Raw genomic sequence first — 26,485 nt, 5'->3', positions numbered from 1 at the left:
TGGGAAGCTGACACTTCTGTGTATTTTGGGATGGGTGTACTTGCCTAGCTTATCATTTATACCAAACTTTTTATTGTATGTCCAAATGTAGATTAATTTGCAGTTAGGCTTTTTACCCCATTCCTGTCTCCTCCTCCTGTAGCAGACAAACCTAGAATTTGGCTCAGTGCTGGTTGGGCATTGCAGTTCTGAGGTGCTGTACCACATATGTAGTCCACAGTGGTTATGCACAAACCTTCTGAACACCAGAGTTTGAAAACTTTAGCATGTGAGTATACAGTTTTTTTAAAAAAAATATGAATCTTCCTACCCCTTTCAAGCTCCAGTGCGTTCACTGTTTGCCTCAATTAGCACGCATGCTGATAGGATTTCTACTTCAATCTGTCCAGAATAATATATCTGTTTTCTTTGCTTTGTCCTTCATATGCACATGTGCTTGAGTTTAGCTGCAAAATGGGATGCACCAGCTATGTCACATGCCAATCTCTGGCTTGTCCCAGAATGCTGCCCTGGTGGTAGAAACTTCTGCAGGGAGTGGATCTGCATCTCCCCAGGAAGCCCTCCATGGGCATGCCTATACAGCAAAGAAAAATTTGTGGCTGGCCTGTGCCAGCCGACTCCAGCTCACTGGGCTTGATCTCCAAAGCCATTTCATTGCTGTGATGTACACTTCTGAGTTTTGGCTGGAGCCCAAGCTCTGGGTTCCTCCCACTCTGCATGGTCCTGGAGCAACAATGGTTGACCTGCGCTGGCGAGTGGGCTGCATAAGTGGCCCTCCTTCATCTCAGTGGGCTGCAAGATTGATGTAACCAAGGTGGTCTCCCTGGATAGGGTATCAAAACAAAACAAAGAGCAGTCAAGTAGCACTTTAAAGACTAGCAAAATAGTTTATTAGGTGAGCTTTCGTGGGACAGACCCACTTCTTCAGACCATATCCAGACCAGAACAGACTCGATATTTAAGACACAGAGAACAAAAAACAGTAAGCAAGGAGGACAAATCAGAAAAAGATAATCAAGGTGAGCAAATCAGAGAGTGGAGGGGTGAGGGGGAGGATCAAGAATTAGATTGAGTTAAGTATACAGACGAGCCCCTATAATGACTCAGAAAGTTCACCTAACGATTTAAACCATGTGTTAATGTTCCGAATTTGAATATAAATGTCAGTTCATCCACTTCCCTTTCTACAAAGGAGCGATAATTTCTTTTCAGTAACACACATACCTTGAGGTCATTGACAGAATGCCCCATTCCATTAAAATGTTGACTAACTGGTTTGTGGATCTGGAGTGTTTTGATGTCTGTTTTGTGACCGTTGACCCTTTGTCTAAGGGAGTTAGGAGTCTGTCCAATATACAAAGCATCTGGGCATTGTTGGCACATTTCCTCAGTGCACATTTGTACCCAGGATGTTCAGGGAGTGCTGACTGATACATGGCACTTTGATTCAGGAGGAGTGCATGGCTCTCACAGCTAATGGTGTGTCCAGTCAGCACATACCTCACTCCAGGTGCCCTTGTTTTATGTGTGTGTCACTTTAGTAATACCAGTAGGAAAAAAGCTACCTGGATGGAAACCAGCAAAATCTGTTGACTCTGTGCATGAGCAATCGTAAAACAAATGTTTTGTGGGCCACACAAAGAACCCTGGTGGGCCAGATATGGTCCTTGGGCTGCAGGTTGCCCATCATTGTCCTAGAGCCTGGCTCCAGGCCAAGCCTAGGAGTTTATACAGCAGTGACCACTGAGAACCAGAGTTGGCCAACCTGGGCTGGGTGTGGATGCTGTGTTGCTGAGTCAATCCTATTTCTTGGCAGGGAGGACCTTAATCTTGCCCTATTTGTACCTTTATCCCAGCAAAGGCAAATTGGGCCTGGGTGCCATACACTATCTATTTCCCTTTTTAAAAAAAAAAAATTGTTTAACGCTGCAAATGAAAAAAAATTCTTCAGGTAAAGACAAAAGAAAGAAGAGGGGAGAAGTCAGAGGCTGACTGGGGCACTGAACACGGGATCCTGAACTCAGGGTCTGTGCACATAATGTAAAGCTTACACAGTAATGTTTTGTTAAAGTATGTAAATTGCTCCAAGTAGCTCGCTTGTAAATCTCAGGCATTAGGACTGACCTGAGCTGTCCTGCCCTGACTGCAATAGTTCTGACTGAAAGGGATTTAATTTAAGCCTCTGGTGAAAATCCTTCCAAAGGACAAGGAGAGACTCACTGACAGGCAGTCATTTCTGACATAGATCTGGCTGCAAACGAGCTGAACCAAACCTGACTGCTCCTAAATGAAAGAAATAGCTGGTTAGACTTTCGAAGGGGTTTTTCCTATACAAGATTAATATGATTGCTTATTTTTAGATTTAATCATATTGGAGTGCATTGATTATTTTTAGATTTAATTTGCAAAGGTATACCTCCCAGGGTAGGAAAACTGTTACTGACAGTGCTCTTTGGAATCACTAGCAATATGATTGGGACTAACAAGCTTATAGTAAATAGTAACATCTTGACTATTCTGTAGCTGGAAGCTCAATAGCTAGAGGCTGGAACATACTATTTTATGAAACAATTGCCATCAGCAGAAAAATACCTTTCCATGTAAGGAATTGGATCTCAAGTTCCTGTACCAGAAAAGAGTAGATACAAAGGGACTTGGCTAGCTCAGATAGAAAGTTGGTATCCAGGGATACAACTCATTATTTTACAAAGGTTTTTAAGCTATTATGTTTTAGTAACAAAGAGGTAGCTGTGTTAGCTGTATTCTGACAAAACAAACCAGCAGTCATGGGCTACGTCTACACAAGCCCCAAACTTCGAAACGGCCACGCAAATGGCCATTTCGAAGTTTACTAATGAAGCGCTGAAATGCATATTCAGCGCTTCATTAGCATGCGGGCGGCCGCGGCACTTCGAAATTGACGCGCCTCGCCGCCGCACGTCTCGTCCCGACGGGGCTCCTTTTCAAAAGGACCCCGCCTACTTCGAAGTCCCCTTACCCCACCTACTTCGAAGTCCCCTATAAGGGGACTTCGAAGTAGGCGGGGTCCTTTCGAAAAGGAGCCCCATCGGGACGAGACGTGCGGCAGCGAGGCGCGTCAATTTCGACATGCCGCTGCCGCCCGCATGCTAATGAAGCGCTGAATATGCATTTCAGCGCTTCATTAGTAAACTTCAAAATGGCCATTTGCGTGGCCGTTTCGAAGTTTGGGGCTCATGTAGATGTAGCCATGGAGTGCTTTAAAGACTAACAAAATAATTTATTAGGTGATGAGCTTTTTATCTCTAGATCTGAAGAAGTGGGTCTGCCACATGAAAGCTCATCATTCTTGCATTATTATTTGTATTACCTTAGTATCTAGGATCCCTAGTCACCAACTGTGCTAGGGGCTGTACAAATGCAGAACAGAAATTTGTTAGCTGTATCCAGGAATTACAATTTATGCTGAAGTTATCAGATGACATATGGAGACAGGCAGATAGATGGGGAGTACAAGGAAACAGTGAGACTGTGTTAGGCTGTGGTCTCTGTCCACCAGCAGCTTGTCACTATGTGGTGTAAGTGTCCTGGCAAAAGAGAGTTTAAGGAGAGACTGGCAGGTGCATAATGAGCTAGCTCTGTAGCAGATGTTTATGGGATTGTCTCTCAAGTGTGAAGGACAACATGGGAGAAAAGTGCAAAGGTGTTTGAAAATATAACAAGTGGGCAAAAGAGGCTGGTGTCCCCCAGCTGAATGTTAAAAGTGACATCTCAATATTGAATGGGTATAGAGGGGTCTGGGTGGAGGCAGTTTGCCTAGTGGTCAGACCAGGAGCCAAGTCTAGCAGTCTGAGCAGGCATTCAGATTGGGAAATGAAGCTGAGGGTCTGAACAAAGGTCAACTGCCAATTACCAAAGCCAGAGATCAAACCAAAGTCAGAGTCAGGAATTAAAGCTGAAAGCTGGGGCCACCTACCATATTCCAGAACCAAGGCTCAAGCAAGAGTTGTTGTCAGATATTGGAAATGACCGATTGTTAACTGAAGGTTGGAGGTAAGGCCTACGGCAGGAACTAGAGGAGAGGCAAGGACCAAGAGCAGAGCCAGAACATGGTTGGAGCATGGCGCAAAGGCATGGGCAAAGCAGGATACAAGAGCAAGTACCAAGAACAGATATGGGTGCAAAATGCAGAAAACAGGCACAAGTGGCTGCAGTGAATTATCTAGTTGCTCAGATATCTTCCTGTGCCTCCTTCAGACTGGACCACTTGGTGGAGCTGGATGATCCTCCACTCTGGGCTTGTGAAGTTGGTACCTTGGCTGAGGCTTTAGTCATGTAGCAACTCTATCCTTCAGGCTTCAGCCTCTACCAGGTGATAGCTAGGATGCAATGGCTGTCTGGCAACTCATTGGATGAGGTTCAAGACCAGTCCCAATAGAATACCCATAAACAATTGAATGGTAGATGAGGAAGTGCTGAAGGACACACAGGAGTGATTATGAAGGTTGAAGGAGGGACAGAGCCACAAAAACCAAAGGAGGACAAAATTTTGAGAGGAGCATGGTGACTTTGTGTCAAAGGTGGCTGGCTGACTGGTCAAGGAGAATGAAGATGGAATACTTGTTCTGAGTTTTAGATTGGAAGAGGTCATGAGAGACTTGGATATGAGTTGTTTCAGATAAATGTCAGTAGCAAGGGCTGGACTGCAGGAGATCTAGGATGAAATTGGAGGAGAGGATCTTGAGACAGCAATTGGAGACAGGGAGTTAGGTGAGCTTAGCAAAAAAGGGAGAAGAGAGGTGGGGTTCTAGTTGCTCAGACAGGTGGGCTTAAATTGTTTGCCTTTTTAAGATGGGAGAGACTAGAGCATGCTAAAACCAGGGGTGAGAGGCTAAGGAAAGGAGTAAGGGAGTAGCTGAGTGGGAAGAAGAGAGATCAAAAGCTGGGATAGGGTATGCGGGGCAAGTGGATTGGTTAGAGAAGGAAGGCAAATGAAAAACTTCTGCATCTCTGATCAGGGAAAAGCACGAGAGGATTCTGGGGGGGGGGAGTAAATGTGAGCTCTGGGGAGGGGACTATTACAATGTATTTTGTAAGAAGAATTCAGTGAGATCCTGTACAGAGGCAAAGTGAGACAGAAGAAAGGGAGAGCTTAAGGAATGAGTCAAAGGTGGGGAAACCAGCAGCTGGGATTGTGGGTGTGAGATTCAATTACATTGGAGAACTAGAGTTGTGAACTGGAAGAGCCAAGAATGAATTTGTGTCAGAGGAAGGCGGCCTGGTCAAAGGACTTACAACACAGATGCTCTGCAGCCCTAAAGCAGGGCCAAAGGAAGTGTATGTTGGGCGTGAGCCAGGTCTAGGAGTTTTCAAGGTTGACCTTCAGGTGGGAGAGAGGGGCAAAAGAGTGCTGGCTGATGAATGGGGAGGTTCAACAACTGTGCTGAGGAAAGGGAAGAGGAGATTGGGAGAAAAAGGCTGAAAGCAGATGAGAAATCATTAACACAGAAGCCCATGCAGAAAGGTCAAGTGACTGGAGATGGTAGAATGGGCTGATGGCAATGTTGATGGATAGGGTTGGAGGGAGAGAGCTCTGCAACAGAGATCAGAGATAATTTAAATATTATGATAATGATATAAGTCATAGGAGAAAAATAAAACCCAACAGTTCTGATAAGCACCTATGAGGATTTATGTCTCAGGCACTGAGTGAAGGCTATACAAAGAAAGAAATCCGGTTGGAATTTATTGTAATGATTTATTTAGGTTTTTTTTTCTTTTTTGGTTCCTTGCAGATGAGTACAGCATGTATCAAAAGTATTTACAGTCATCACCAGTACCGCACAGTATCTGCTTTTTTCTCATTCTGTAACAAATCTTTCTATATTTGTCATACCCAGATCACAACTGCCAGTTCTTTCTACCTGGGGTTTCTAGCTGTTATTCATCTCCTGCTATAAAAATTCAATTGTGTTTTTATATTCCCTTACACGTAGTTTGCTTAGTAAGTGCCCTTCATAATATATATGTGCTCGATCAATACAAAAATTGCACAGCAGAGCAGTCTGGGAAATATCCACTATATATATATGTGTGTGTGTGTGTATATATATATATATATACACATATATATATACACACACACACACACACATACACACAAACACACGAGAGAGAGAGACAGAGAACTCGTGTGTGTGTCATTGCTACTATTTGACTTTAAAATACCAGGAGCTTTGTACAAAGTTTAAACAATACTTGGTGTCATGGCTCTTTCCCCACTTTAGCAAGATAAATGCAGAAGTGGGGGCCAGCAAAAGTACCTCCAAAACCTTATTTACCAGGTTTTGGTTTAAACTTCCCCCCAGAAATCCTAAAAACCTTAGATTTTGGGGATAAAATTTGCTGCCACCACCCAAGTAATAATAAGGAAACCAGGGAGACACTACTTTGGAAATCTTAGCCCCAAAAGTAAAAACCAGGACACAAACATTAACCAATACCAAGTTAATAAAAAGAAAAAGAAAGAACTTATATTATTACAACAATATTTGTGTTGCAAGCCTCATGACTAGATGGGAGAGTCACAAAGTAAAACACATGGGAAGTCTTCACCATAGGCCTAGAACTTAGTTACAAGGAGAGTAAAAGAACATTTTTGAAAGGTGCACAGACATTAGATCCCACTTCCCAAACCATAAAACAATAAAGCCTAATGGAGCTATCTAAACTTTACCCTCCTTACAGAAGATTGGAGGGGCTGTTTTTGGAGAGAGATATTTTGTGTCTCTCTCCCTCATGGCTGAAAAGAAGAAGAGAAAACAGAGAACAAAAGAGATAGGAGCCAAAATTCAATTCTTACCTACATTTCTATAGGCCAACCCCACCTGGCTAAGGAGGTTAACCCTCTTACTCCCAGGCTGCTGGCTAACCCTCATGATCATAACAGCTGGTATTTAGGAACTGAAACAGGCCCCTGCCCCCTGTTTTATTATTAGGTCTGCCACTGATTTTCTCATTTACAAAATAGGGGTAGTAATTCTTGTCTCAGATGAATGAGGATTCATTTCAGATCCTGTAGATATGCAAAGAATTGTTTGACAGGTTGAACCTCTTTAATCTAGCAATCTCTTGTCCATGGTCCAGCATGATTTTAGTTAGCTGGATGTCCATTTATCATGGGTTTGGCCAAGTTTCACATGGCCCTGTAAAGTTTTTTTACAGCCAGTCTCACATTGTTCTGCAATGTTATTTACCTATAATTTACTGCCTAAATGCCTTCTAAGAGCCCAGTGAACAGTGGAAATGTTGGTAATGTTGCTGCACAATATTGACCTCCCATGGATCACCAAAATCTCTCCTTCAGCACTGGTCAGATCCCAGGCATGCTAGACTAGAAAGGTTCAACCTATATTACGAGATTTGAAATACCCAGCATCCATTAGATTTACATATCAGTTTGGTTTCAGATCCTGGAAAAACTTTATATGTGGGAAGAAAACTAGTTGCAATGATATAATAGAAAATATTCCCTATTTAAGAAAACAAAAGTAATACAGTGTATATTTCCAGACATTGTCAACTAAAATTAGTTCTGGGAAAGCTGCAATAGGTTTGCAGATTTGAGGAAACGTATCAAAGTATGCAGACATGTCAAGAGTTTTATCTGTAAATTCTGGGGTGCATAGTAATTAAAGTGAGTTGAAATTTTTCCAAGGGAATATTTTTATGGTGGAATGATGATTTGTTGAACCTCAGTAATTCCAGGCAACTGTATTGATTTTTGACAATATTTTCACTTTTAAATGTTATTTTTTAAAACAAAGCCCTTCAAAGATGTAAAAGCATGCTGTTTCCATGTTTTCAGAACAGAACATTCTGATTTTTCATTTTGAAATGATTTCTCATTTTGAAATCTATTGTATTTTATGTATTCTTAATAATAATGGCTTCAAACAAAACTTTTTGGAATGTCAGTTCTCAGACAGTTATGACTTTTTGTCTTAAATTGGGATGAAATGAAATCTCAATAATTTTTGGTGGCATGAAAAATCCATTTTCCAGTGAGCTCTCTGTTGTTACATTGTGGGGTCAAACTATAAGAACAATGACAGTTGGTCTGATTTTGGTAAGCTTTGCAAAAAAGGAAATTGTGGCTACGCTAGTAGTGCAGCTTTGGATTGCTGCGTGACTGGGAGCTACAGAGTATGGTCAGGATTTGTCCAACAAGAGTTGCACGGCTAGCAGCTGTGAGGAATACATTTTCCAAACAGTAGGACATTTAAAGAAATAAAATACAACATCTTTAGCAGCACTGGAACCTGGACTGTTGTCATTACAGGGCAATTAAATTGCACATCCTTTTCCTAATGGTGTTCAGAAAAATGTATTGGGGTTGTCCTGAAACCACAGGATTTAAAATTTGTTTGGGGCATTTAATGAGAGGACAGTGAAGAAATACAAACATGTATCTATATTGCAGAGTATATGCGTAGTTAAAGAGAATGTGTTTTTGTGTGTGTGTTTTGGATAAGCACAATTTTGTCATTTAGATCTAAGAATCATATTTTGATAAGAATATCATGGGTTAGTATAGCACTGTATATAGACATCACTGAAAGAATAGAATTCTGGACTGGTTTACTCCCTTGCACACATCTATTCTCCCTGCTACACTTGCCAGAATTTGAAACATGTAGTGTTGTAGCCCTGTTGGTCCCAGAATGTTAGAGAAACCAGATGACTTGAGCAAGGTAAGATTTGAAGTACATGTCCTTTTTTCCAATCTGTGATTGGTGTCAAGGAGTCAGGGAGAGTACTCTGTGAACAAGAACTTCATGCATATCCCACTTTGGAATTCCAAAGGAAATTACAACAACTACTGAAGGAACTCCCTGCTGCTACTCGGGAACTCATTAACTCAGACACACAATCTGAGCCGCAGCCTGGATTATTCTATTTACTTCCCAAAATCCACAAACCTGGAAACCCTGGATGCCCTATCATTTCAGGTATTGGCACCCTTACCACCGGACTACCCAGTTACGTAGACTCCCTCCTCAAACCCTATGCCGAATGCTCCCAGCTATATCCGAGATACCACAGTCTTCCTGAGGAAATTACGAAACATTGGAAAAGTTCCTGTTAACGCCATCCTTGCCACAGTGGATGTAGAGGCTCTGTACACTAATATTCCACATAAAGACGGATTACAAGCAATCAGGAACACCATCCCTGATGCAACCACAGCCAATCTGGTGTCTGACCTCTGTAACTTTGTTCTCACACAAAATCATTTCCGTTTTGGGGACAATTTATACCTCCAGATTAGTGGAACTGCTATGGGCACCCGCATGGCCCCACAATATGCTAATATATTTATGGCTGACCTGGAACAACAATTCCTCAGCTCTCGTCCCCTATTACCACTCCTCTACTTAAGATATATTGATGACATCTTTATGATTTGGACCCATGGTACAGAGGCGCTAGAAGAATTCCACAGAGACTTTAACAATCTACACGCCACCATCAACTTATGCCTCGATTACAGCATGCAAGAGATACATTTCCTGGACACTACAGTACTAATCAAGGATGGCCTGATCAGTACCACACTGTACCGAAAACCTACTGATCGCTATACTTATCTATACCCTTCCAGTTTCCATACTGCACACGTGACTAGATCCATTGTTTACAGTCAAGCTCTTAGGTATAATCACATTTGCTCTGATCCAACTGACAGAGACCAAAAACTATAAGAACTTTACCAAATATTCATAAACCTGAATTACCCACCAGGAGAAGTAAAAAAACAAATCGACAGGGCCAGACGCATACCCAGAAACCAGCTACTCCAAGATCAGCCCAAAAAAGCCAAGAACAGAACACCACTGGTCATCACCTACAGCCCCCAACTCAGACCACTGCAACGAATTATTAAAGACCTACAACCTATTCTTAATCAGGATGCTACACTCCAGAAGGCCCTGGGTAACATTGTGTTCTCTTCTACAGACAACCTCCCAACCTCATGAGGATCCTTACTAACAGCCATAGTCTATACCCCAGGAACACCAGTTCTGGAACCTTTCCCTGCAACAAAGCCCGCTGCCAGATTTGTCCACATATCTTCTCTGGAAATACCATCACTGGACCTAACCAGGTTACTCACAGAATCACGGGCACTTTCTCATGCTCCTCTACTAACATCATTTATGCCATCATGTGCCATCAATGCCCAGATGCTTTGTATATTGGACAGACTTCTAACTCCCTTAGACAAAGGGTCAACGGGCACAAAACAGACATCAAAACACTCCAGATCCACAAACCAGTTAGTCAACATTTTAATGGAATGGGGCATTCTGTCAATGACCTCAAGGTATGTGTGTTACTGAAGAGAAATTATCGCTCCGTTTTAGAAAGAGAAGTGGATGAACTGACATTTATATTCAAATTCGGAACATTAACACATGGTTTAAATCGTGAGGTGAACTTTCTGAGTCACTATAGGGGCTCGTCTGCATACTTGACTCAGTCTAATTCTTGATCTTCCCCCCCCCCACTCTCTGATTTGCTCACCTTGATTATCTTTTTCTGATTTGTCCTTCTTGCTTACTGTTTTTGGTTCTCTGTGTCTTAAATATTGAGTCTGTTCTGGTCTGGCTATGGTCTGAAGAAGTGGTTCTGTCCCACAAAAGCTCACCTAATAAACTATTTTTGTAGTCTTTAAGGTGCTACTTGACTGCTTTTTGTTTTGATAGTGTATAGACTAGCACGGCTCACTCTCTGTTACTATGCATATCTGAGTGTGAGTCTGGCTAATTTTAATGGTGGCTGCCTGCATATATGAAGAGAACACACGGAACTATTCATGTGAGGAAAAACTTTTGTATAGCAGCAGCACACAACACTCTGTCCACAGCGCCATTGTTAACACCATTTTTTCCCTGTGAACTATTAATCACTTCTCTAACCTATTTGCCAGAATTGGAACATGCTGATTCTTGGCAGACTGCCATAAAACACAACATGGGCTCATTTTCTTTGAGACATTTTCTCACACAATAGCACTGGATGAAAGAAACCTGGAATAATGCAATGCTCCTGGCAGCTGTCTTGTGTACAATGATATCCATAGTGCTGCTATTATAGGTAATCCCTGGAGACTACTCAGTCTAACACAGCAGCATCAATGCTTTTATAGTGTCATGTCCTAGAGGGTTTTTTCAGTTAGCCTTGTCCCCTCTTGGCCTCACTTTTCTCTATCCTTCCCTACCACAGGTCAAAAATATGCAGGGCCCATATGTGGCTCACTAAGGTGAGCACTTTTGGGGTCAGATCCACTGATTTTGATTAAACTACTTACGAGTGTGAACACTTACCCAGGAGTAGCACATCAGACCATATCCAAATGACTGCCCTTTTCTGAGCCGTATCTATTACTGACTCTCTTTTGACATTCAACATTCAAAGCAGTTGTAGTGTGTTGTCTCATTATAATACTGTTTGTAATACATGAGTTTTCCCTCATCCATGTCACTTGAAGCTTGATCCAATGAATGGCTGAATTCAAATCGCTTGGTAAATAGCATTAATTATTACCTATGAAAACTTCTGTTAAGATCACAATGATGATTTTGAGAAGCCAGGTTTGATGCTGTGGAATCACAGGACATGAGAGATCCTGTCTGCATCTCACATTCTTCATCAGATGAAAGAGTAATAGCACAGCATACTGAAAAGGAGAGAGCTCCACTCTCAGATTCGGGTATCTATTTTTTAAAATCATCCTTGTAGTGGATAATGTAGATAAAGCCTTTGCAGAAAAGGTGTGTGTAACCCCAACTCTTATTTGGCACATCAGTCTATAATATACAAAGACACCCACTGGTGTTTTGTCCAGCTCTGTGCCAACAGACCTCATCCTGAAACATTTTTTCGGTGTTAATACTTCTAATCTTTTCTAGAATGCTGTTAAACTGGGCACTGATCCCTGGCTTGCTTCACACCTTGACCTTTATTTGAATATAGTCTTATAAGAAAGTTAGAGAAGGTACTCACCTCTTGTGACATTAAGGTGATGAAATATTTTATGAAAAACAAATCCTTACTTACCTTGGAGATGGATTCTTCCTGCAATAAATCTTCTGTATGACACCAATCAGTGATGAATATTGCAACTGCAGCCCTGGCTTCTACAGTGCCATGGGCAGGAATGAAATCCATCCCTTGGTACTTTTTATTTGAAGTGGGGGTAACATAAATCCTTCATCGTATCCAGGCTATTTTGAACAGAACTAGTAGAGAGATAAGATCAGGCTCATTTAATGAACTTTGCAGCCCCCTGCCTGAGGTGACCATGAAACACAGGCCCCCCGAGAGCATGCCTCCCTCCCACTCTGGTGGATACCACAAAGAGCACGACTTGGCAAGAGCGAAGAATTATTCTTTAACATACACACTGGCATTATCTATTCTAATATTCATCCCATGAAGCCTGAAAAATTCCACACCACCATCTTGACTGTTATGGTGGCTGGAATGGTGCAGCAAATCATACTTGGTTTTACATTGGAGGGTGACTTGTTCCAGAATGCCGTTTATTTCAGCTGCCAACCTAACAATGCGTCCTTGATTATGACATATCACAGTTTGTTTTCTCAAGACAATAGTCACAGGAATAGTCTGTTCCATTAATGTTAGGTGACAAAAGGTATTAAACTGGCACTAGCTTCACCGTTTGGAATTGTTATGACTGTATGATAGATCATTGCTTGAATTATTACACTTCATTTTCAGAGAAAATATTTTGTACATTTGTTTGATGACAGATGTGGATCCCAATCTCAGTTTTCATTAAATCCACCTATATTGCCAATATATCATATATGACACTCACCTTAAGTGGTACTTATAACATCACTGATTACTTTAACCTTCCTTTGCTGTCATATTTCAAATTCCAAGTAGCAAAAGCCACAGGCAGTATTTTGAGTTGTGTTTTATGTCTATGCTTTTGTAGTTCAGATTTTTAAAGGTTTTTTACTATCACTAACTTGACAAATTCCATAAATATAAAAAGGTGGATCAAACTTTGTTTCAGGAACAAGGGTTCTTTTGAAAATGGGGTTTTTTTTCCCCCAAAGCACCCTTCCCCCACCCCCACAGCTGTTTTTGCTTTTGGAAAAAGTCTTTCCTGGAAATGTGATTGCGTGAGTTTAAGCAAATGAAGCATGAGATTTGCAAATCAGTGCTTCATTTGCACTTTCAATCTCCCTCTATTGCATTCCTCCTCTGAAAGTGGAATGCTGTGTAGATGCAGCCTGTGTGAACACTAATATTCCAGCCAGATTACTTTTGACTCATTTTCAGGCCTGCTGACGGGGAGAGGAAGGGAAGGGAAGCAAAGGGGGAAGGTGTCCCCCAGGCGCAATGTTTCAAAGGCTCCTGGAACTCTGGCCACTGACACTACTACATTGGCAACGGTGCCAACTGAAGCTCTGGGCCCCTTTGAAGTGCCATGGAAGCACTGTTCCAGCTGCACGCTGCTGTGAGGGAGTGGGAAGGGGCTTAGTGCTGTGGTCCAGGTGGCACTGAGAGCTAGCTGCATTTGGCCCTACCTCTTCTAGGGCATGGAACTGGGCCCCCTCCCACTTTCAGCTGGAGCCTGCAGCAGCTGTCAATGCTGCTGCTCTGTTTTTTCTGTCATTGACCTTAAATATAGCCACGCACACACGCACGCACCTGCCAGATCTGAAACTGCTTCCGTGCAGTACAAACAAGACAGAGATGGAAATGTCTAAAATGGGTCAGGGTCTTTTTTAACTTGTCTGAGGGGTAGCCAAAGCCTTCCATGTAGTGATAATTACTCCAATTGTATCAGAAATCTACACTTTGTTCACTCCAGTGCTTTTTTTATTCTGGTACTTGCTGCTACTGAGTACTGGCACCTCAACAGCCCCAGCCATGGGATTGGCTGAGGATGGGGAAGGGGCAGAAACCTGGCTGAGTACCAGCACTTTTGTGTTTAAAAAAAAAAAAGGCACTGTTTCACTCAATTAGCAAATCTCCATGAAGCAGCTTACTATAAACTGCTCATATATTGCTACTCTTCTGTGGCTCAGAAGTATACTGTGAACACCTGCTTAGTGCCATTAACATGGGCCTTTGTAGATTCTACAAAATGTTTGACTATAAAGCAGACGTCTCTGGAGAGGCTGAGGTTTATTATCTGTAGCTATCAAATTCTGTCCCCATGTGCAGTGCACACATTGCCACGCACATGGGTGGGTTGTGTGATTTAAAATGAGCAATGTTTAAGTTGTCTCCCAAACTCATGTGAGCGGTCTCAGCCTCACTGAGTATTTGCAGATCGGGACCTTCTTTCCCAATCTGGGCACCCTCTTCCTTTTAGTTCTAGTGTGTATTTGTAAGAGAGTTCATGGGTCCAACATAAAGAGCAGGAGGCAAAAAGGAATAGAAATTATCTGAACATTAGTGGAGCTTGTCACAGAGCAAGAGTCTCATATTCTTTTCTCTAGGGCTATGTCTAGATTGAAGAGATCTGTCCACAAAAGACATGCAAATTGTGCAACGCATTTGCATATCTCCTGCCAACAATTCTGTTGGGAGACACTTTCCCCAACATTTGGCCCAGCCACGCAGGACCAAATGGCTACATTTACACTAGAAGCTGGCTACAGAAGTTACAGTCCGAAGAGATGTTCCAACAAAACTTCTGTCAACAGATCATGCCTACCCATAAAAGCAGATCGATCTTTTGAACCACTGTCAACAAGAGGGCCTCCCAGAGCATTTACATGGCTTTTTTCTTGACAGTTTCTGTTGACAAAATGGATTTTGTGTGTAGATGCTCCGCAAGTTTTGTCAATAAAAACCTCACTTTTGTCTGCAAACTGTTTAGTGTAGACATAGCTAATGTTGGGGAAAACCCCCTCTGCTGACACATCCCATCTTCCTTGTGGAACAAGGATGACTGGGATGTTGGCAGAAGGCTTCCAGAGTGGCAGTCGAGAAGTAAGCTGAATGTTAAATCTAGTAGACAATATCAGAATGTGTTTCTGGGTGATGCATAAGTTTTTAAAGATGCTTGTGTAACCCTTCTATCAATGCCAGCTGCCTGCCAGAAGGGCTGGGTTCAACTCCTGGGGGCTTTCCTGTCAAGGATACAACCAACTGGCTTGAGCCCCCATCCAGTGGCCTGGGATAATTTCACTCCACGTGCTGGCTGCCTGTAAGGCAGTTCTCCCCACCTCGCAAGCACAGAGTCTGAGATAGAAATGGCTTGTTTAATGACCATAACCTACCCCAAGGTTACAGTGACAGATGCAGTATATCTAAGCAAAGAAGAGACAAATCCTTTTACCCATATGCAGCAGAACCAAGTCTCTTGCAGGGGCTCTTGGCCCTTTACCCCACACACAGTTACAGGAGGTACCTCCCACTATGCAGTCCCAAACCCAGAGCCCACAGATACATCACCAGGCAGCACTAGCTGTCCACTTGTCTGCAGCATCCCCTTACTGCCACCTCCCCTACCAGCCACCCACCAGTCCACCTACTGGTCACCATCATTGCTCCCTTACAGATCACACTGCTAGGGGGCAGCCTGAGGCAGAGCCCTAGGATTTCAGCTCTTAATATCACCAGTAGGGTTTCCTGAACACCCTAGTATCCAATGCTACCTTTCAACAGGTGGGGAGGGCTAATCAAGCCAGGCTTACAGCTATAGCACCAAGGCACTCAACAAGCCGGCCGGCCGGCCGGCCGGCCGGCCGGCCGGCCGGCCGGCCGGCCGACCGACCGACCGACCGACCGACCGACCGACCGACCGACCGACCGACCGACCGACCGACCGACCGACCGACCGACCGACCGACCGACCGCCCTCCCCTCCTGCTTTACAATGCTTTAAACCAGAGAGCCCTGTGCAATCAATGTCTTATGCAGCTATGGTGACTGCCTTGTCCCCGACAACAACCCAGAGCATTGGTGAGATCTCACAACTGCCACACTGAGTGTCAGCTTAAATTGTGATTCTACAACAACATGTTTACAATAGACCAAATCTCATGACTTACTTGCTACCCATTAGGCTTTGCCTGAAAGGTATCAGACATGCACGCCTTTGCATTCTCATGCAAATGATCTCCGGGAGACACATTCCTCCCAGCCTCAGTAACCTTGCCTTCCTGCTGCCACATTCCCTACACTTGCTTCTGCTGTATGGGGTGACCTTCATTCACCTATTATTTAGTTTTGGGAATCTATGTCATTCTTCTGCTCCCTCTCACCTGGTTCTTTCATAGCCAGAAAGAAGTGTGGTGACTTTTTTAGTAGCAGAGCAACAGCAGCTATACAGGTTCACTTTTCCCCACACTTCCCGATCTCCAGAATGAAGCTGTCACCCAGAGAGGTGCTCAGGGGCAGATTAGGTTAGGCACCTTTCCAGAGTGAGGAGCTTTAATAAATCCAACTTTGTGCCTAAATATATTTGCTGATTTGGCCTTGCAAGCTTTCAAGCTAAAGTCCCTCTATGTCCCCGAAGACATGGGGTGGAATCCTCCAAAGTCATCAAAGAATCATAGAATCCTAGGGACCTTAGGAGGTCATCTAGTCCAGGACCCTCTCTAAAGCAGGATCAACCCTAACAAAATCATCCCAGCCAGGACTTTGTCAAGCTGGGATTTAAAAACCTTTAGCGATGGAGATTCCACCACATTTCTAGGTAACACATTCTAGTGTTTCACCACCCTCCTTGTGAAATAGTTTTTCCAAATATCCAACCTACACCTCCCCCTCTGTAACTTTAAACTATTGCTCCTTGTTCTGCCATCAGCCACTACTGAGAACAGACTCTCTCCATCTGCTTCTGAGCCCCCCTTCAGGAAGTTGAAGGCTGCTATCAAATTGCCCCTCGCTCTTCTCTTCCACAAACTAAATAAGCCCAGATGCTTCAGCCTCTCCTCGTAGGTCATGTGCTCCAGCCCCCTAATTATTTTTGTTGCCCTCCATTAGACCTGCTTTAATGTATCCACATCCTTTCTATACTAGGGGACCCAGAACTGGACGCAATACTCTAGATGTGGCCTCATCAGTGACGAATAGAGGGAAATAATAACTTCTTTAGAGCTGCTGGAAATGCTCCTCCTAATGCAACCCAATATGTCATTAGCTTTTTTTGGCTACAAGGGCACACTGTTGACTCATATCCAGCCTCTCATCCATTGTAATCCCCAGGTCCTTTTCTTCTATGCTGCTGCTTAACCAGTCAGTCCCCAGGTTATAACAATGCTTGGGAGTCTTCCGTTCCAGGTTCAGGAGTCTGCACTTGTGCTTGCTGAACCTCAATGGATTTCTTTTAGCCCAAATCTCCAATCTGTCTAGGTAAATCTGGACCCTATCCCTACCCTCCAACATAGCTACCTCTATCCCTAGGATAGTGGCATTTGCAAATTTTCTGAGGGTACAATCCATCCTCTCAACCAGGTCATTAATAAAGATATTGAACAATCCTGGACCTAGAACTGATCCTTGCAGCAATCCACTTGAAACTGATCACCAAACAGACATTGAGCACTATCCATTGGGCATGACTGTCTAGCCAGCTTTCTTTCCATCATACAGTCCATGTATTCAATCCATACTTTCTTAACCTGTGGGCAAGAATGTTGTGGGAGACTGTATCAAAAGTCTTGCTAAAATCAAGGTCTATCACATCCATTGTCGTCCACTGTCCACAGAGTCAGTTATCTCATTACAGAAGCTAATCAGATTGATCAGGCATGACGTCTCCTTGGTGAATCCCACTAGACTACTCTCCACCACATTTCGCTATTCCAAGTGCTCCAAAATGGATTCCTTGAGGATGACCTTCATGTTTTTTCCAGGGTCTGAAATGAGGCTAACCAGACTATAGTTCCCTGGATTGTCCTTTTCTCTTTTAAAGATGGGCTCTACATTTGTCTTTTTCCAATTTGCGGGGACTTTGCCTGATCTCCATGAGTTTTTCAAAGATAATAGCTTAAGGGTATGCAATGACATCTCCAATTCCCTCAGTTTGCTTGGATGCATTAAATCTGGACCCATGCATTTCTGTGCAATTAGCTTTTCTAAATATCCCTTAACCTGTTTTTTTTCCCACTGAGGGCTGCCCACCTCCTTCCCATACTGCACTGCCTAGTGCCATAATCTGGGAGATGACCTTTTGTGTGAAGGTTGAGGCAAAAAAAGCATTGAGTACTTCAGCCTTTCCCACCTCCTCTGTGACCAGATTACCTCTCTCATCCAGTAGCAGCCTCAAACCCTCCCTGTTAACTGTCTTATTAACATGCCTGTAGCAAACCTTCTTGTTGCCCTTCACGTTCCTTGCTAACTGCCATTCCAACTGTGCTTTTGCTTTCCTGATAACCCCCCACACCCCAGAATTCTCAAGCCATATATTTATACTCCTTCTTAGTCAATAAGACTTCTTTAAAATATAGCCATTTCTCCTGAACTCATTTTCCATTCTTATTAGCTTCCCAGGGGAGCCTGTCCATAAGTTCTCTCAGGGAGTCAAAGTCTGCTCTTGTGACATCAAGGGTCTGTATTTTACTGGTTACTTTTCTTCCTTTTGTCAGAATGCTGAAATCTACCATCTCATGATTGCTGGAACCCAGGTTGCCACTCACTTCTCTTTTGCCTACTAGTTCTTCCCTGTTTGTGAGCAGCAAGCCAAGCTGCACACAGCCCCTGGTTGGTTCCTTCAGCACTTGTACCAGAAAGTTATCCCCAACATTCTCCAAAAACTTCCTAGATTGTCTGTGTGCTGCTGTTTTGGTCTCCCAGCAAATATCAGGGTGATTAAAGTCTTCTATGAGAACTAGAGCCTGTGATTTGGAAGCTTCTCTTTGGTTATCTTTAGAAATCCTCATCTACCTCATCTACCTGATCTGGCGGTCTATTGTCGACACCAACCACAAGTTCACCTCTGTTGCATCCACTTCTAAGCTTAACCCAAAGACTCTCAGCTGTCTTTGCTCCCTCCATATACTGGAGCTCTGAGCAATCATTCTGCTCTCTCAAATACATTGCAACTCCTCCTCCCCCTTTTTGACCCTGCCTGTCAGTCCTGAACAGTTTGTACCCTTCCATGACCATGCGCCGATTATGTGAGAGCCATCTCACCAAGTCTCTGTTATTCCAATTACCTCATACTTCTTTGACCATGCCAAGACCTCTAATTTTTCTTGTTTGTTTCCCAGTCTTCTTGCATTTGTGTACAAACACCTTAGATGAGTAGTTGATTGGCCTACTTTCTAATTGTGTACTGGAGTCCTCCTCTGTTGTTCCTTCCCCATTTATCTCAGGGCTTGTGTCACCTTCCCCCGACAAACCTAGTTTAAAGCCCTCCTCACTAGGTTTGCAAGCCTGCCCGCAAAGATGGTCTTTCCTCTCTTTGTTAGGTGGATCCCGTCACTTTTAGGAATCCTTGTTCTCGAAACAGAGTTCCATGGCTGAAGAAACCAAGTCCCTCTCTCTGATACCACCTGCGCAACCATGCATTTACTTCCATGATTCAACGATCTCTACCTGGACCCCGTCCTTCAACAGGGAGGATGGATGAAAACACCACTTGCACTCCATATTCCTTGACCTTCCTTCCCAGAGTTACATAATCCGTAGTGATCTGCTCAAAGTCATTCTTTGCTGTGTCATTAGTTCCTACAGGGAGAAGTAAGAAGGGGTAATAATCTGCAGGTTTGATGATTTTTGGAAGTCTCTCTGTCACATCCTGGATTCTAGCTCCTGGTAAGTAGCAAGCTCCCTGAGATTCCAGGTGTGGATGGCAGATGGATGACTCTGTCCCTCTTAGGAGGGAGTCCCTGACAACCACCACCCATGTTCTTCTCTTAGGGGTGGTGCTCACAGTACTGCCATCCCTAAGACTATGTATCTTATATGCATCACATATACCTTCCAGTCAGTGGGGTCTTCTCCTGATCCCTTCCATCAGAGCAGTTGACCAGTGAAACCTCTATGAGAATTGGTAGCAGTGAAACCTCTACCAGAATTGGAGATAGCTGAATTGGCTTTCTTGTCCTGGAGGTTACATGCTTCCAGTCTTCTTTGATTCGTACTGCCCCCACTGGTTGCTCAGCCTGCTGTGCATGCAGACTAAATGCTGCCTTCTGTCGAGGACTGGAGGGTTGATATTTGCACCTCACGTCCTCTAATCTTTTCTTCCAAGGTGGTGACCAGCTTGCACTTGGTACCAACGAAATCCCTTCTATTTTCCAGGAGGAAGAAAAACACAGCACAGCTGATTTGTCAATAGACTTGTCACTATCCATTTTCCCCTTTCTTCGGAGAATTCCTGCAGATATTAGAGCCTGCTTGAAGGGCAGAAGAAAAATGAAACTATAAAAAAATGACCAAATAATAATAATATGGGGCTCCCCGCCAAGGCAAACTCCCAGGCAAATGCCCCGGTTTGCAGCTCCCAGCTGGTCATGCTTCCACTGGTTGCATAGCCTTTGGCTTGTGAAGTCCTCTCTGTTTTGGTGCCTCTGACCTCTCATTAGTCACAAGGGGAGGGACTCACTCACACATACATTAACTGCCTCAGTAACTGAGCTCAATCAGTAATTGAAATTCAAATTCAAGCAGACAATCAGCCTAGCAAACTGAAATTCAGATTCAGAAATTGAAATTCAAATTCAGCCAGACAATCAGCTTATCAATCAAACTAACCCAGAAATAACTGAGGTCAATAAGTAACTGAAATTCAAATTCAACAAACAGCTCAGGCAACAAACATGCTCAATAGCTCTCGCGTGGTTCAGTTGATTCACCTTCTCTCCCAGGGAAACTCTCCTATTAGCAGCCCCCTGTTTGCAGCTCTCAGCTGGCCATGCTCTGACTGGTCCCAGGAGAGGTCACTTACTATCACTGCACTCCTGGGTGGAATCAGGTTAGCTTCTCCTCAGCCACACCGGTGCAGCCAATTTGACATTAGTTGTATTACACTGATTTACACATCTATGGCTACGTCTACACTAGGACACTATGTCGAAGTAGCCTATTTCGAAGTAAGAACATCGAAATAGGCTACTTCGATGATTATCGTCTACATGTCCTCCAGGGCTGGCAATGTCGACGTTCGACGTCGAAGTAGTGCCGGGGAACATCGAAAGAGCTGCCCCGGAAGGAAACATGGAGCGTCCACACACACAAGCCCCCTGTTTCAAAATAAGGGGCCAGAAAGCCTGCGGACCGGGTCACAGAGCACACTAGCCCTTCCAGGGCAGCTGCAAGCTGCTCCCTTAAAGGGCCCCTCCCAGACACACTCCGCCTGCACCGCACGAGCAGCCCTGCGTTGGTGATACAAGCCTCGCAGACCTTGAGCCCGCAGACATGGATGTCCAGCAGCAGCTGGAAGCCCTACAAGCTGCCTCCCGCGGAGCAGGCACCCTTCTAGATGCTGCCTGGGCAGCCGACCAGCAGCTTCTGGAATGGGAGCCCTCCCCAGGAGCACCAGGAGACGCCCCCAACCATCGGGGCCTCCTGCTTCCCCCCCGTTGGGTGCCCTGCTGACTCTGGAGCTACCCTTCCAGCACCGAGTGGTGGGAACACCTGGTTATGGGGGAATGGAATGATGACCAGTGGTTGCAGAACTTCTGCATGAGCTGGCGGACCTTCATGGAGCTCTGCCAGTGGCTCATCCCCACACTCAGGCACCACAACACCCGGATGCAGCACACACTCCCCGTTGAGAAGAGGGTCACAATAGCTGTCTGGAAGCTGGCCACTCCAGACAGCTACCACTCCGTGGGACAGCAGTTTGGAGTGGGAAAGGCCACAGTCAGGGCTGTCCTCATGGAGGTAAGGAGGTCTGGGGCTGAACCCCCTGGGGAGCGGGGCCTGAGGAGGGGGGGCCTGGGTGATGGGGTCACACTCTGCAAACCCTCACAGGTACCCATGTTCCCTCCCCACAGGTGGTGCGTGCACTCAATGCCCTGCTGCTGAAGAGAGTCGTCCGAGTTGGGGATCTGGACGTGGCCGTCGAGGGATTTGCTGCCATGGGATTCTCCAACTGCTTTGGAGCCCTTGATGGTACCCACATCCCCATCCGCGCCCCAGATCACAGTGGTGGGCGCTACATCAACAGGAAGGGCTACCACTCTGTGGTCCTGCAGGCCATGGTCGACAGCTGTGGCCGCTTCCAGGACATCTACGTGGGCTGGTCCAGCTCTACCCATGACGCCCGCGTTTTCTGGAATTTGGGACTATGCTACCGACTGCAGGTGGGGACCTACATCCCCAAGAGGGAGATCACTCTGGGGGATACCACCACCGTACCCTTCTGCCTTGTGGGGGATGCAGCATACCCCCTCCTGCCCTGGCTTATGCGGCCCTATACAGGCCACCTCACTGATATCCAGGAGCTCTACAATGCCTGACTCAACCATGCCTGACAAGTGGTCGAGCGAGCCTTTGGGCGCCTGAAAGGCCACTGGCGTTGCCTCCTGGCACGCCTACACCTGGGCCTCCCAAACATCCCCCAGGTTGTGGGGGGCCTGCTGCACACTCCACAACCTGGTGGAAAGCAAGGGGGAGGCCTTCGTGCAGGGCTGGGCACAGGAGGCTGCAACAGGCTACCCCCAGCCAGCCGCCGCCCTGAGCTGCCAGGTCCACCAGGATGGGGTCCGGATCCAGGAGGCCCTAAGGGAGTACTTTGACCAGGAGGCCTAGTGAGCGACCCCCCCGACCACACCTGCACGCCGCCCCAGCACCCTCACCAAAAGCACATGGGACACAGGCTTTTGGAAAAATAAAACTATAATTATTATTTACAGGAACAAAAATGTCGCCTCTTTTTGGCATATAATAATGTTAGCAAATAAAACAGATTCAAATAACAATAATAATAACTATATACAAGTGGGGACATCTCTAATAAACTATGTGTGGGGGGTCCACTATAAATAACTATATACAGGGTGGGGACAACTATGTACGGGGGGAGACATGGGAAGGCCACACATCAGCCCATCATTCTGGGGCAGGGGTGGAAGGGCACGAGCCCTGCCGCGTTCGGCTGGCTGGTCCCCCTCTCAGCCGGGGTCCCCAGCGGGGCTGGCTGGGGGCCGGGAGGATGGGGAGGTATGGCCGAGGCGGGTCCTTGGCCCCAGGTGGCTTCTGCCCTGAGGAGTTGGTGGGTGGTGCGGCAGGTGGGACATCAGCAGGCAGGACATCAGGCGGGACATCAGCAGGCAGGACATCAGCAGGTGGGGCGGGCAGCACAGAGGACATCGGTGCGGGGGGCAGACAGGCCACCAGTTCCTCAAAGGTGTTGGCCACCCGGCTGAAGGTGGCCATAAACTCCCGCCAGGCCTCCCAGCGCCAGGTGGCCTCCCGCTCCTCGAACTGGAGCCTCCACTCCATGAGGTCTGCCTGGCACCGGAGGGCTGCAGCCACCTCCGGGTCATGTGTACTGTGGCGGTGGCCATGGCGGGCATGGGCCCGTCCCAGTGCAGGCAGCAACCCCGGGTGTCGGTGGTCCGGTGGTCTCAGAGGGCTGTCTGGGACCACGGATAGTGCGGCTGCAGAAATAGGGGGAAAGGAGGAAGGGAGGACGTGAGTACCCAGCCTTGACCCATGGCCCACCCCCATCCCCCCAAGGGCCTGTGTCCCCCTGCCATCCCCCATTTGTGTGTGCAGTGATCCTGTGGGTGGCCCCTTCCAGTGGTCCGCCCCTCTCCCCTCCCACCGGAGCGGGGCACGGCACTGTCCATGGGTGGAAGTGCTGCTGGGCACTGGTGGCTGTGGCATCGTTCCTGTGCTGTGGTGTGCCTGGGCCATGGCAGGCTGGGGTGTTGTGGGGATGTGGGGGGCCCCCGGTCAAGTGGTGCCCCCGCCCCATGCTCAGGGGGGTCTGTGCCCTGTGGGGTACGTACCTGACCATGGTCTGCCAGGATCAGGAGATGCCCATCTAGTGGCTGGCTGCCATGGTGTCCCTCTGGGCTGTGCAGGGACACCTCGTGGCACAGCTGCTGCGCGCACGCTGTCAGCTTCCTGCTACAGGGTTTCCAGGTCCGTGCAGCTTTAAGAACCGCTGAGCGGAGAGATCATAGAGCCCCAAAGGGGCTGGCCAGCACATCTCAACCCCTCAGCTGATTGCTGCGATGGTAATGGGATGCGGATCGTCTACACACACCCTACTTCGACGTTCAAAGTCGAACTAGGGCGCTATTCCCATCTTCTGATGGGAATAGAGATTTCAACGTCTCACCGCTTAACGTCGATTTGAATGTCGAAATAGCACACGGCATGCATAGACACGACACGTGCTGTTTCAACATTGTGCCGGCTACTTCGAAGTAGCCGGCTAGTGTAGACGTAGCCTATGAGAGTTACGTGGATTAAAAAAACCCCACGTTTGAAGTTTCTAGCTTCAGCTGATGGAGACAGTCCAAAATGCCCGATTGTATTATATTGGGAAAAATGTTTGTGTTAATGCTTGAGGAACGTAAGGCCTTAACCCATTTCACTCAAAAAAAGAAAAGGCAAAGCATAATTTCACTCTTGAGTTGAGCATCAGCATGGACAACGTTAGCCCAATAGGAACCTTTTTCCCTCCCTTTTTTTACAAAAGTAGGAGATAACTTAAAAATGAGGATTAAACTGGAATTATTTTTAACATCAGTGGGTGCCCATAACATAATGTTTGTTATCAAGGCATGTTTTAGAACAGATGTTACACAAATCACATCATCAAGAGCTAAACTATAGGTACCAGAACACACAGGTTGTTTTTTTTAATACCTTTTATAGGAAAATCTCAAGGTCAGTAAGGCAGCAGATTGGAGAACTGACATGGTTTATTAGCTGACTGCAACTTCTTACTGATACCAGTTATATGATATATGAAACATTTATAGAGGTCATTTAGTGTTTATTGCAGTCATAATACTGCTTCTGTGACACAGACTAGTAAAATTAGATATGGAAAGCCCATTTGGTTGTTATGCTGGAACCTTGCATCAACACTGCGTGTCTGCCTGAAGCTTTTCCATTATTAATCCCATTTTCCAAGGGGTTGTAATTTTCATCTGTTTAATTTGCATCTGGCTATAATTTACTACACAGAGCCAAATTTACAGATTCTCTCTCAAGAATGTGTAATTTATGTGTCTCTCAGCATGACTGGAGCTACAGGAAGGGAATTCCCTTATGAAGAGAGGGCAGGAGTAATTGATATCACCTGACATTGGGCTTTCCATCAGGTGAAAGCAGCTTTAAAGTCTGTGCCAGGAGATTTTCTATAAGATCCTTGTCATCAGTAACTTCTAATAAAGTGCACCGTGTCAGTGCTCTCTCTTGCCATCTATTTTCTGTTTCAATTTCAGTGTCTCTGTGCCAGAGCCTCCATGACATTTGCTAGGGATTTTGCTGTCCTCGGGCTATTAGAACTAGCATTTGGCCTCAAGAGTAAAATCTGACTAAACCACCATTTTGACCATCTCCAGTAGAGTCACCTAGTTAGTTTAGCAGGGATCTTTCACCTTAAAGGTTTGCCAACTGCTGCTATAGCAGATGACGGAGTCAGGGCTGGGACACCCTCAAAGTGTATTGATCCATGTTTGCTGTTTTAGCCCTTCAATCATTTGCACTTGATATAAATCAGAGCAGCCTGAACTGCTCGAACTGGTGGACAGACCTCCCATAAAATAGACTTAGGACCAGAGGAGCATAATGCCACCTTTGCAGTTCCCATACACTCCTTCTGACTTGCATCATATGAAGTTCAACTGGATCTTAGCATGTGACCCACTGTAAACCAAAATGGACCAACTTACAGGCAGATAAACATAATTTTAAATCCTGCTTGCATCTGGCAATAAAAAGAGATGCACAATGGTAATGGTTTGCATCACCATGTTGTCACCATCAACAATGAGATAGACACTGACCATAAAGCCTTAGAAGCAACTGTTGTTGATTATTTTTAAAGCCTTTGAATTGAACAGACCAGTATAAAAAATTGTTTTTGATATTATGAAAGGCACCAGGCATGTATCAAGTAAAGCTTTAGTTGAGACAGATTAAAATCCCATATTTACCAGCAAACTAAGAATCTCCAGATGCATAATAAATATACTCACTGAAAAAACCCCCTACAAATCTGACCAAACTGCAGGAACTGATACAGGGATTATTTTGAGGATGCAGAACTCCAAGTCCGGAAACAAGATACTTGAGGGATGGGTGGAGGCAAGAGATAGTCTCATCCTGAGCTCATCTTTCCTTTTCCTGTGTGGGTGGAGCAGTTTCTGGGAGTTGTTAAGATAGGCAACATTTTCAAATTTGTGTGCTTCAACTCCAGTGGGTGTGCAGTAGAACTGGTCACATATTTTCCAGTTACAGGTTTTTTCTGTTGGAAAAAGGTTTTTGTTGACATGAAAATTCTCTATAGGAATGAGTCACTTTTAAC

The 26,485-nt window shown here is 45.2% G+C and overlaps 1 protein-coding gene across 1 annotated transcript in view; it reads right to left on the bottom strand.

The window, feature by feature from the left end:
• Positions 1 to 26,204, bottom strand: part of LOC142013102 (protein FAM240B-like) — a 33,601-nt gene extending 7,397 nt beyond the window's left edge. The window contains exon 1 of the mRNA XM_074994163.1: positions 26,157 to 26,204. The gene's annotated coding sequence lies outside the window, so the exon portion shown is untranslated. The remainder of the gene's footprint in view (positions 1 to 26,156) is intronic.
• Positions 26,205 to 26,485: the final 281 nt, after the last annotated feature.

Source organism: Carettochelys insculpta, chromosome 5 (genome assembly GCF_033958435.1).
Source record: "Carettochelys insculpta isolate YL-2023 chromosome 5, ASM3395843v1, whole genome shotgun sequence".
In the NCBI taxonomy this organism is placed as follows: domain Eukaryota; kingdom Metazoa; phylum Chordata; order Testudines; family Carettochelyidae; genus Carettochelys; species Carettochelys insculpta.
Note: the sequence above shows the minus strand (reverse complement) of the source record. Positions and strands in the feature narration are given on the sequence as shown.